Genomic DNA, 12,399 nt, shown 5'->3' on the forward strand with positions numbered 1-12,399 from the left:
TAATCAATATATCATTCCATTTACCAACAACAATCTCAGTCTGCTCCTGGATGTTCCGCATGTCTAGTCTTCAGCAGATGTCTCCGTTTTGGAGGGCCCTGACAGTGCTGCCATGTAGTCTCCTGCACAGATGTTACTATACAACCACCAAGTCATCAGGCCTGTGTCTACATCCCATAAGAGCCTCCACCATTCAGAACCTATAGAGAAGGAAGGTCCAGACATACTTTTCAGCATCTGCTGCTTATATTACCCGAAAATGAGGATTCAGTGGATATTCTTTGAAACCCCAGTCACAACTTTGATTACCCAGGAATTGTTAGTGATTGGTAATTCATGAGGTTCCAGAAGCCACTGGTCACTATCTAGTTTACGACTATGGTGTCCAGAATGTTCATGGTTCATTGTTAACTGTTTCATTTCCCAAGCATGATGCTGTCCCACCAGCCGCAGCTAATCTTCTGGGTATAGGAGCTGTGGCTTACCAGAGGCAAAGCTGTCACAACACTGAAGTTTCTCAGAAGTATATTTTTTTTGTCAGGCAAAAAGATGTCTAGGAGGGCAGGAATTGGATCATTCTGAGTGTCTTCCAAGAGTAGCAACCTTAAAGGATTACGAGCACACTATTTTCCTCATACTGAGCCTTTCTTCAGTCACCGGATGTTTGGGCAGCAGGAATCAGGACATCACCAATAAACAACAATCAACAGAATGAGCAGAAACAAAAATAAAGCTTGCTTCCACATAAGAGCTTTGTATAAGCCATGGGATGGGGAAAAATGATGCATGGCCATCACCTCCAGGAAATTTCTTCACTGAGCAATCCATACTCTAGAAGGCAAATATTTGTAGACAGCTTTTCTTCAAGCAGCTTTGAACACCATATGCAGTAACAACATGTGGGCAATGTATGTAGACAACTCTATGCAAAATAAACCCTCTGAAATACACACGCTGTTAATCTAGAGGCCTCAGCTGTACTTGCTTTAATCCACCGCTATAGTGGCATGTTTCTTGCTAATGTGGCTCCATTGTCACTGAAAGCCAGGAAGGAGAAGCACAAAATGTTACAATGAAGGACCTATTAAAATTATTTGAAATAAAAGGAAAACCTTATCATGATTCTTGCCAGGAATTATAACATTAAAAGTGTGTGTTTCACTTTGACTTCTACAGCCTTTGAGGTTCACTATTTGTCTCTGATAAAAGAATACAAAATATTTATTGTTTTGAAGTAAGAAGAAAGTATCAGGGTTCCAAAGATACTACTGTATGGTCTATTTAAATGTATCTCTGATTGAATCATGATTTGGCTAGAAAATTTCAAGATTAGAATGGAAAAATTATCATCTCTATTAGTGGACGTTGTTAATGTGCCCATTTATTAGAAAAGACAAGTGGAATTAAATAAAAATGGTTTGCCCTTGGGTAAAAATTAAAGTGAGCGTTGGGAGGAATTAGAATAAAGGAAGGTGATTTTTTTTCTTTCCCAAGATCAATTGATTTTTCTAGTGGTTCCAAGGTGCTAGACAGGTTATGCTGTAAAGATCAGCTGTAGCTTCAGGGAGCAGAAAATTGATAGATCCATTCATTCACAAAGAAAACTCAAAATCCTCCTAACTAGTTCAAGAGGACGCTAGAATCACCATCACTTCTAAGGCAATATATCTCACATTTAAACACTTATTTGCAACCACTTAAATGATTCAATATGTTTTAAAGCATAACTCATAAAACTCTCTGGTATATCTTCAGAAGAATAATTAAGTCATGCAAATATCTTCCATATTTTTTAAAGAAAAAGAAAGACAACAGACCATCAGAAATTAAGAGTTTAATATATATGCAATAAAAGAAGAGTTCATTTGATGGGGACGAATGTTCTGGGAAGTACTGAGATTTATTAATGTGCTAAAAATAATGTGATTTTCTAGAAAATTATTACACAATTAGAGCCAGTAATATCTCACTCAGGAAATTCTTATGCTGACTGACTGCAGGAGAATTCATGTTGAGAAGGACATTCCAGGCACTTGCCCTGAATAGAGTCATCCAGTCTCTAAGGTTTCCAAACTAAGGAGTCCATGTTTTTAAGGGCAATCCCTGCAGAAACAAAGCATCTAAGCCATCATTCCAAATCTTGATTTTGTGGCTACCTGCAAAAAGCTGCTGCACAGACAGAAGGCGAGACAGAGAGCTCTATTTCTAGCCCAGTCCCCTTCCTGCCACCACACTTCCAGAAGGGGGAGGAAGGACAGAAGTTTTGCAGCTGGAATAGCTACAGAAATATACCTCTTACTATGTAAGTGCATCAAACCTAACACTGAGAAGAATAAATCTGACAATTTGTAATCAGATAATTTAATGTCAGGTGAAAAAACTGAAACACTCCAGGCCAGAGTAGAGCAAGGTTAAGACTTTTTCGCTAATGTTGGGCCCTAGGTGCAAGACAGTGTTTATAAATAAATATATATATACACACATATAATGAAAGAAGTTTGAAACTATGTGCTTGTGTATTTTAGTGGAAAAAGTATTACCTGGGTGTTTACATTGTTAAGCAGGGCACTGCCATCTGTAAGTAGAATGAAAATCCTGCAAGATGAACAGGGCTTCAAGAAGTTCGGGATCACAAGTTCCATTGCAACCATTGAAGAACATCTCTGACAAAGAGTTAATATTCGTAATGGTTTATAAAATGTATTGCTTATTTAGTCTCTGATTATGTGCATCCAAAGATAAAATGTGGTCATTACTCACATGTGCCAGGTCCAGAGCCACGATCTCCCCCATTCCAAACAAATGAAAACCAGAGAGAAAAATCTTTTGAGTTTCAGTACTCTGGTCTTTCAAAGGTGCACCTGCTGGAGAACTCTAAAGCCCAGTAGGTAGATTGTGTTCTTAGAACGACAGGACTCAAGGCTCAGCCTGCATAAGACTGGCACAGTCTTTAAATCAAAACTTCATTCTTTTTGGAAAAGCAGTGTAAATAGTTGACTGCTATACAGAAAATAGAAATCTTGATTAACTTGGAAGTTGTCCCCTGACTTTTATATAGGTTAGGGGAAGAGTTCTGGTTTCAATTGACTAAACAAGAGTGTAACAAAGAAATAAGGAATAATGCATAAAATCTAGAGAAGATAAATGCCCTCAATAAACTTCTATGAAACAGAGAAACAGGAAAATAATACAAACAGCAATAGAAGTAAATTAATAAAAGTGTAGTTTGTGCCACAAAACCAACAACTGAAAGTCTTGAAAGAGTGTCCAAGGATGGAACAAGTCTAGAAGATTGCATGTGCAAGCATTCATATTTATGTATATTGAAAACATCCAAATTGTATCAGGAAGAAAAGTTAAAGAATGTGCTTTAGGAATTATCCAAACTTTCTGAAAACATCAGATAGAAATATCTCTAGAGTATTGAACTGTCACCCACTACAGGATTGTGCTTACATCTTTTTGAAGATGACGCAGGCTTTTTTATCTTATCTCATCTCCATAAAGTTGTTGTAGATTGCATATTTTTTTCTGTTAACTTAGAAACCCCTGCTGTTGCAGTGGTGGTTCAAACTGAAATTTGAAATCATCAGAACAAGCATTATTTTAAATGCACTGTCTCTCTGGAAGGTCTTAGAGGACTGTCTGTATGCCCTTTGTAAAAAAAAGAACAAAACCAAAACCAAAAAAAACCCAAAAAAAACAACAAAAAAAAAAAAAAGAGAAAGAAATGAGCATTACCATAACTGCATTTGTCTATCTTTGCTGTTATTTACACATGAGACTCACCCTATAACACTCCAAATAAGGCAGCTTGTGAGCTGTCTAGAGGAAGAACCATTAATTTCTCTCTGTGACAGAATTACTCCTCCTGGCACAAAAAGGTGAAAATTGCACTGCTTTCCACTAATAAGGCTTGTCACACGAAGAAAGAAACTAGCTCAAGTTCTGTCAGGAAAGCAGCTTTAATTTCCATCTTGAACTCCAGATGAGAAGAGTGTCAAAGTGGTATCCTGTCTCTGAGCCTGCTTCTCTTCGCAAGCATATCTATGTTACTATTACTTTGAGGAGTAATGCTGGCTCTTCTGTAGAAGTAAGATAGTACCTGTTCCACTTCGGAAACTATTTTATTACGAAGAATATAAGGACAAAATTCCTGTGCATTTATGATTTTTCTGTATGTAAATGCAAGTGTTGCCTGACAGCGTGATCCTTTAGCCTTTGCCTATTCTTGGTGCTCCAACTTGTTCTGTATACTGTGATTAGGATAAGTATGAGTAGAAAAGCACAGACAGAGGATAAGACAATCTATAACAAGATGGACAGGGAAGTGCCTTTTTTTCTGAGCCTAACTGCAGTTTTACACAATCCCCTCTTACAGAATAGTTATAATTCTCTGTAGATAATTATGCATATTTTCCTCCTTTCATGAAAACAGATTCACTGGCAATATGCAAGATGATTAGAAGAAAATATACATTACCCTGAAGGGCCCACTAGACTAGTGTTAAATAAACCAGAGAAAACAGAGAACAGGGTAAACTAGTAGCATATGATTAAAATTCAAATTCATGGAAGGTAACACTTATGCCAAAAAGAAAAGAAAGAAGAATTTAGTCATTTTAAGGTCTCCCTGCAATGAATAGAAATCAGAGTGTACCTCCAGAAAGGAATGTAGACTGTTTATATTCTGAAAATGGAAGACAGACTATCCCTTGGCCCAGATGTTAAGATGAGCTTCCTAGTTTGTGTGTTATAAAACTCATATAATATTAAAGAAAACTAAGATCTTTAGCTTCCAAAACATCAAAACATATCTTTTTAGGAACATGTACTATAATATTAGAGTTTTATTTTCACTAACGAAAAACTTAATCAGAAGCTTAGCAAGTAACTTAGTGTTATTTTTGTCTAGATCATAATCAATATTAAATTATATGAATAGAGCAGAAACCCACACACAAGCCCATATATCTACATATTACTGTGCAACCAACAACATAAGTTGCTGTTACGTCACAGTTATTGTCATAACTGCAGTACCAGGGAAAAACTTGGTAAACAAGTTCATAAAAAAACCTTCTCCCAACAATTCCATTTCTTTGTCTCATTATGTAGGAACAGGCAACAAGGAGACAAAAGTTATGATATATATTTTACAGTTCTATTAAATAACATTTTTTTTTCTTTATGGTCGTTCCCACAGTAAATTTATCTTTTGTTGTAATGGTACTAGTGACATCAGCACAGAAACAATGTTTATTTTCCTTTTAGCATGTACCTCTTAACATTTGGGACCAAATGTTTTTACTGTTTTCTAGCCAGAGGAGCAAGAAAAAGCTTACTGAAGTACAAAACTAAGAACTAATTATAATCTGCTGATAGTGCAAGTGCTCCTCTTAGCCTGATTCAAAGCTGAAGGACCAGTAACAGAAAGGAGAATACTAAGCCTTGGCAATGCATGGAAGTATCGTGCCAAGAAGACAAACAGCAGCTTAACAAGAGGACTTCTTTTGTCTAATATATGCCACAAACATATTTCCCACAATGGCTTTCTCTACAATTGGAAACTTGGAAAATCATATTGTGGCAGGCACAGACAGGATGTAAAAGTCATCTCCTAGAGGAGATCTCCTAGAGGATGGGGAATACCTGCAACCCATTCCCCAGAGCACATATTATTATAAATGAAAGCTCCAGTACCACTATGAATTGATTTGGACTGAGTCATCTTTTTCTCCCATTATGTCTCTAGCATATGGAACAGAGTATTTGATTCACAAAGAACTTGAGCCTGAGCTACTTTAAGACAGTGAGGACTCTTATGACTTCATTTAATTTGATATCACTTATATGTAGGGCTGATGTAATACTTATAGCAAAGTTTGTTGTGATTTTTTAGTTTGAGACTCACTCCTAACTCTCATATTTTAACATATTTTAATTTAGGGCTGAGACTTCCAGCACCTTTGAAGCTGTGATCTGAATTATCACTCATTAAGAAAGGAATCTTGCGACCTTCATCCCTTCAATTTTAATGAACTAATTAAAAACATATGTCACTTCTATTTGTTTGTATTACCTCATAATTCTCATCATTTTCAAGACAGAAATTTTACTGTTGTGCATTATGCTTTTCTAAATATGTACTACATTTATGAACTAATTAGATATCATAGCCTCTTATTAGAAGTAGTTTTAAAAGAAACTAATACACATGTAGTAAGTAGGATGCAGGTACTTGGCAGGCAAAGGTAAACCTTTTGATAATCACGATTATTAAACTGATGTATATCTGACATACAAGCAAAGTGCTTAAGCAATGAAATCGGTCAGTTATCTTTTTGCAGGTAAATCATCTGGAACTCCACCTGTAGGGCAATGAAAATGACTATGTTATACTAATGATTCATCTAGTAGGTCAATATTCATTCTGTAAAACCTGAATTATTTACAGTTTTGTCAGAAAAAAAAAAAAAACATGACCTCATAATTTCAACAAATGTATGCACCAAACATAGACATATTTTCATGTTCTTCAGTAAAATTGTAATCCATCAGACTCAGAGGACCATCATAGAGTTGCTATATAAGACTTTATGGACATTGGCTAGTGACTTGCTTATTGTCTTCAGACACTGAGTCATTTTTTTTTTTTTCATTTCAAAAATATGTAAACTGGGAAAAGGATTTTAATCTGAATATTTTTTTAAATGTAGTACTAAATTAAGGTTCCTACTTGCAGATAACATCATCATATATCAGATCACTAAAACAAACTATATGTTTATCAGACAGAGACATGTCAGGGAGAGGAACAGCAGCTCCAGAGGATGCTGTGTCAGAATTCACCACAGCTTTTCCAGAAAGAGAAAAGTAGCCTGCAGGGAATAGTGACTAGCACTCAACTACACATCTTATAAAATGCCTTTGATAGCTTAGGATGAAATGCAAATATGAAGGATAAGTCTGCAACAGTCTCATTTCTCCAAATCTTTACTTCAATAGAAAAGTGTAAGTAGGATTCTAAGCATACATCTGGCTCTGTTTTTCCAGAATGAAATCCTTATAAATAGGTATTATGGAACTGAAAGTGCCAAACAGTTTCCATCCTCAAAGCGGAAAGCTGGAGCTTAGATTCTCCTCCATGCAAGAGGCACTGAATCTACAACCTCCTGTAGGTGAGGGCCTCACCTACCAGTTCACAGACAGTCAGGAATGAGAGACCTCTGGTCCAGGTGTGGAGCAGAGGGAGCTTCAGGCTACACTAGAAATTGCAGAACTCCCAAGGAGAGCAATGATTTTGGCCTTATAGATCTAGGGAAAATTTTACTTCTCTCTGTTGTCACAACAATGTGAAATATATACATATTATTAGAAGAGTCTGAACTCCTAAGGCATCTCCTAGGCAAATGAGTAGCTCAGTCACTTAAAAAAAATAAGACACCATATCACAGAATCACACAATCACAGAATGGTCAGAGTTGGAAGGCACCTCTGGAAATCATCTAGTCCAAACTCCCTGCTAAAGAGGTTCACCTAGAACAGATTTCACAGGAATGTGTCTAAAGAGGGTGTTGAATATCTCCAGAGAAGAAGGTACGCCCTCCCTCAATAGCCTGTTCCAGTGCTCTGTCACCTTCCAAGTAAAGAAGTTTTTTCTCATCTTCAGGTAGAAATTCCAGTGTTCCAGTTTGTGCTCATTGCCTCTTGTCTTCTTACCGGGTGCAACTGAAAAGATTCTTTCCCCATCCTCTTGACAGTTGCCCTTTAGATATTTGAAGTATTAGTAAGATTGCTTCTCAGCCTTCCCTCATAAGAGACATGTTCCAGTCCCCTGATTATCTTTGTGGCTCTCCACTGGACTTTCTCCAGTAGTCCCTTGTATTCCTTGAGCTGGGGAGCCCAGAACTGGACACAAGGCTCCAGATGCAGCCTCATTAGAGCAGAATAAAGGGGGAGGATAACCTCTCTCAGTCTGCTAGCCACACAGTTCTTTATGAACCTCAGGATATCATTGGCCTTCTTGGCGCATTGCTGGCTCATTGTCAACTTGTTATCCACCAAGACTCCCAGGTCCTTCTCTGCAGAGCTGTTTTCCACTTGGTCAGCCCCTAACCTGTACTGGTGCAGGTAGTTACTCTTACTGAGATGTAGGACTCTTCACTTTCTTTTGCCCAACTTTTCAGCCTGTCCAAGTCCTTCCAATATATCAGCCACTCCTCTCAGTTTTTCATCATCAGCAAACTTGCTGAGGATACATTCTGTCCCCTCCTCCAGGTCACTGATGAATACATTGAACAAGACTGGGCCTAATATTGACCTCTGGGAAACACCATTATCTGCTGGCTTCCAATTAGGTTCTGTGTCTCCATTCACAACCCTCTAAGCTCTGCCAGTTCTCAGTCCCCCTCACTGTCCACTTATCTAAGCTACATTAGCTCACCTATGAGGATGTTATCAGAGATAGTGTCAAAATCCTTGCTGATGTCAAGGTAGACAACATGCAATACTCTCCCCTCATCTACCCAGCCACTTATGGCATCATATAAGGCTATCAGATTGGTCAGGCATGATTTCCTCTTGGTTATTCCATGTTGTCTACTCCCAATAACTTGATTTCCTCCAGATGCTTAGAGGTGACACCCCGGATGAGCTGTTCCATCCTCTTTCCAGGGATGGAGGTGAGGCTGACTGATCTGTTGCTTTCTGGGTCCTCCTTCTGGCCCTTTTGAAGACTGGAGTTACATTGACTTTTCTCTGGCCCTCAAGTACCTCTCTTGCTCTCCATGACCTTTCAAAGATGGAGAATGGCTCTCTGAACATTCATGGGTCCTTCCTACCAAGACCCATGGATTTGTGGGTGTCCAGTTTGTCTAAACAATCTCTAACAATATCGTCCTCAACCAAAGGACAGTCTTCCTTTCTCCAGACTTTCTTTTTCTTCCTCCAGGGTCCTCTTGTCATAAAAGTCAATTATTGTTTTACATAGTTTTCACAAAAAAAATCCTGTGTCGCATTTTAGTGATATGTATACTGTTGTATACAGTGCTGCTCTGACTTGCTGCTTTCAAAGAAGTTTCCTTTCAATTTAAAGTTCATAGAACATGCTCTCTAACAGTTTTGTGTTCATTTGTGTTCCTAGTGCAACTCTGAAAAGATTAACTGTGAGGAAGTAGAGAGATGTGGCAGAAGCATCAAAGCAGTACCCCACATTTGGCACCTTTACTCTGAGAGCAGTTTTTCCTCGAGGAAGGTTTATTTCCTCCATGGATATTCCAGGTCACATATTTGACTTCACTGTGTATTTAGTCAATGAAAATTCAGATTCTCTTTCTGTATCACATCCCTGAGGAAAACATAAATTAATTTTCAAGATGTCCTTGATTCTATGAGTGATAAAAATCCAAAGAGCCATTCATGGCTCAAGTCTTACAGGATGCTTCTTCTCTAGCCACAAGAAACTGATTCAGGGAAGAGAAATATCCTCCATCCTGCTGCGCAGGATCTTCCTAAAGAATGTTCTGGGCAGAATGGTATGCAATTGAATATGTATGTAGACATAGCAAGACAGAGATTTAGGGCATTTAGGAGATTTGCTTTAGGGAATTAGAGGAATTTAGGAAACTGAAGGTCAAGAATTAGATGGGAATTTAGGGAATTAAAGACCACTCTGATTAGACTTTCTAGAAGACCGGTAATTCAGGCCAGTTTTAAACTTTAAAGCAAACCCCTTTGTTAGCGTAACGTGCATTGTTAATGAACATAATATAAGTTATTTCTTACACTTCATCAAAAATATTCTTTCTGTTCAAGATGCCTAAGACTCAGCACCATCAAAATATTAGACAGCCACATGTCATACTTACTTTGTACATAATTGATTTTGTCAGTGTAATAAGTGGTGGAGAAGATGGAATACAGAGAGAAAATCAAAGTTTTTCAACATTTCTATTTAAAATACACTGAAGTAAGGTATATTCCTTGATATTTTTAGTGCTTTCTAGAAATGAAAAGTATCTAAAAGGAGTCAAATACTCATTTGCTAGGAAAGAATAAGGTGTACTTTCGGTTTGCATCGACAAGAGTTCAGCAGGTTCTCAGAAGACAGTATGATACCTCTTCTATATGGTAAACACCGTATCTCCAACTGGGTAAACAAAACCTGTATAATTGTATTCAACTTTCTAAAGTAAAAGGATTTGAATGAAAGGTTATCTAAGATTTCTCTATCTGGATATTTGGACAGTATGATCCTCTGTCTTTGTGTTATCATTTTAGTGTTTGCACCCACCTCAGCCAACAGAAACTTTGCAGAAGAAATATTGTAATACCCTGACTACTGAAGTATCATAAGTCTCCAAGTTTTTCTGTTTTATTCTGATTAATCTGAAACATTTCACAGCTGTTCTTTCAGTTAAAATGAGAAATATATTTGGCATTAATTTTGTTATAGTAAAAAATGTATTTTTCACTTAAAACATTTTGTAAATTTTTGATATTGTTTCAGTTAAAAGGAAGAACAGCTGTATTATGCAGATTTTTTTTGAAACATATAAGCAAGGAGAAAAGTGAGCCATAAGGGCCAAACATAGTGAGTGTATTTTTTCCTGTAGATATTATTAATTGTTTATATGGTATAAGATATTTCTTCACAGACAAAAATATTTTTAGCCCATTTATTCCTGATCATCACTGCATTGACTGTCCTAAACGCAGATCTACCATTCTGAAAATGGGCAAGTCAATTATGTGATTACAAGGTTGGAGAAATATTTGGAAAAGCCAGTATATAATACCTCAGAATTCAGAGCTTGGCTCTCTAAAAGCAAATCAGGAGTTCCCTGGAAACGGTAAATTTCTTTTACTTGTTTAATTGTATTTGATCATAAACACAACATAATCAGAATGTGACAACAGCATCAGATAAACTATTTATCCTTTGTATTATAAGTGTTTGAAGAATTCCTGAATGAGCATTGTTGGATGTAAAATGGCAGAGGAAAATCTTAAAGAGAAAGCTTAAGCTCTGTTTAACTTGTAACATGGTTTAAGAAAATGTTCTGAAATATTCAGAACCACTGAATATTTTGCAGGTTTAGGCAGATTTGAAGGGTAACAGAGGTCCTTAGTTGCATGAGACAAAACTGTTGTGATAAAGTTGACAGGAACCAGCACAGATGTGGACACTTAACTTTCCCAGATTCTTCTACAGGACCTGCAGAAGATTTATACACATCCACACAGATGCAAAGACCAACACTGTTTCTGAACTTTGTTACATTTTAGAAACAAATAGGACATTGAATAATCTGAATGGCTTTTTATTTTTCTCTCCCTACAGTTTGCCTAAGGGAAGAATTTGTGACAATGTGGAAAGGAACTTGTGTCATCACCACAGGAGCATTTGTTTAATGGTATTCATTTACATAGAAATACGCACACTAATAGGAACAACTCAGAAATTCAGCAAACAGCTTGCAATTTCAACAAAGTGTTGACAATGCTAACAATTTGCACTGGTAAAATACTTTCTGAGAAGTTTACATTATTATTTGCTTGCATAATTGTTGTGCTGAACTGTTTTTAATCGACTGTTCTGTTTTCTGCAGTGGACATTTCCTTGTTTTTATTCATGCACAGGCAACTGCTTTTTTCCAAGTTTGTTTAAGAGGTTATTATTATTTACTGTATGAATTTAGAACAAAAAATGTTAACTCTGCAAGTTTATGCAAAAGTAGAAGATATTTAGGCCCAAGTAGGAAAATCTTGGAACTTCTCAGTCATTTTATACCCAGAAACACTTCAGTGCTGTAATGGCCAGCACTGCAGTGCACAGATGGACTCAGTTCTAGAAGAGCTGAGGCAGTTTCTTCCAAGGTAATGAAGCCAAAGTTCATTATTATCACAAGGAATATAGGCATTTACAAAAGTGCTTCACAGTCAGGTGTACAAAGGGACACATAAAACAGCCAGCAGGGAATGCCTAAACCATCCAACAGAAAGCGTTGTCTTGTTCCTCAGCACGGTGACTTGTCTGGGAGCTAGAGTCAAGCACCACCCTGAAAGCTGTGTTCAGGACAAGAAACCGTTTTCCATACTAGGTTCTTAAATGATGTGGTTTGGTACTGACAATTCCACACTGGTGATTTCATTATAAAGATACAACCTATATTGCCTTCTAGGTGGTCAGATACCTAGGGTTCAACAGCTTGCCCAGCAAAGATTCAAAAGCATTTCTCCCGTGTCTTAAAAGACCCAGTCCCCAAGCCATTAAGCTTTATATCCAACGTTGGAATTGTGAGGCTAGTAGACTGTATTGGCAGCAGGAACTTACATTTGATCCTGGGAGCAAAATTCTCTCTTTATCTTCCCCACAGCTGGAATAGAAAGGAGGAG

Source organism: Phaenicophaeus curvirostris, chromosome 1 (assembly GCF_032191515.1).
Source record: "Phaenicophaeus curvirostris isolate KB17595 chromosome 1, BPBGC_Pcur_1.0, whole genome shotgun sequence".
NCBI classification, from domain to species: domain Eukaryota; kingdom Metazoa; phylum Chordata; class Aves; order Cuculiformes; family Cuculidae; genus Phaenicophaeus; species Phaenicophaeus curvirostris.